This window comes from Mustela lutreola, chromosome 2, assembly GCF_030435805.1.
Source record: "Mustela lutreola isolate mMusLut2 chromosome 2, mMusLut2.pri, whole genome shotgun sequence".
Lineage (NCBI taxonomy): Eukaryota > Metazoa > Chordata > Mammalia > Carnivora > Mustelidae > Mustela > Mustela lutreola.
In genome coordinates this window covers 138,660,952-138,661,968 of record NC_081291.1, presented here as the reverse complement: position 1 = coordinate 138,661,968, position 1,017 = coordinate 138,660,952, and the positions used below count along the sequence as shown (strand labels likewise).

Sequence of the window (1,017 nt, the reverse complement as noted above, 5' to 3'; positions counted from 1 at the left end):
CATCTTGGTAGAATTAATATTGTTGGGGGAGCCTGGATGGCTCAGTCTGTTAAGCATTCAACTTTTGATTTCAGTTCATGTCATGATCTTAGAATCATGAGATCAAGCAGGCTCTGTGTTGGACATGGAGCCTGCTTATGATTCTCTCTCTCTCTCTCCTTTTGCCCTTCCCTCACCTCTACAAAACAAAACAAAACAAAACCCCAAACTCAAATAGATTAAAGCCCTAGACCTGAGAACATAGGCAGTAAAAGCTTAGACATTGGTGTTCACAATATTTTTCTGGATATGTCTCCTTAGGCAATGGAACAAAAGCAAAAATAAACAGTTGGGCCTACATCCAACTGAAGAGCTTTTGCACAATGAAGGAAACAATAAGAATAAAAGGAAAAGACAACATACTGAGTAGGAGAAGATACCTGACAAGGGTATAATATCCAAAATATATGAAGAACTCATAAAACCCAACACAGAACCCCCCCCCAAAAAACACACAGACAAAAACCAAAAAACTCACAAATAATCCAATGAAAGAAAAGGCAGAGACTGCTCAATTTGGTAGCACATGTACTAAAATTGGAACAATACAGAGAAGATCAGCATGCCCCTGTGCAAGGATGCCAAGCAAATTCATGAAACATTCCATATTTTTTAAAACATGGGCAATAAAAAATATTATTTTTATTATTTATTTTATTATTTTATTTATTTATTTTTTCATTTCATTTATTTATTTATTTTATTTTTATTCGTTCATTTACTTATTTAATTTATTTTATTATTTATTTTTATTATAAATATTTATAAAATATTTATTTTATTACAAAAGAAAGAAAGGAAGGGAGGAAGGAAGGAAGGAATGGTCACACACCCTAAATAGACATTTTTCCAAGGACATGCAGATAGCCAATGGATATATAAAAAGAGGTTCGACACCACTAATCATCAGGGAAATGCAAATCAAAACCATAGTGAGAAAACTAAACCAAACCATAATGAGATATCCTTTTACTCCTG

General features: G+C 33.0%; 1 non-coding gene across 1 annotated transcript; it reads left to right on the top strand.

The window, feature by feature from the left end:
• Positions 1–546: 546 nt before the first annotated feature.
• LOC131826143 (U6 spliceosomal RNA) lies at positions 547–652 on the top strand. The gene has a single exon (XR_009351439.1). It is a non-coding gene; the product is annotated as a U6 spliceosomal RNA (small nuclear RNA).
• Positions 653–1,017: the final 365 nt, after the last annotated feature.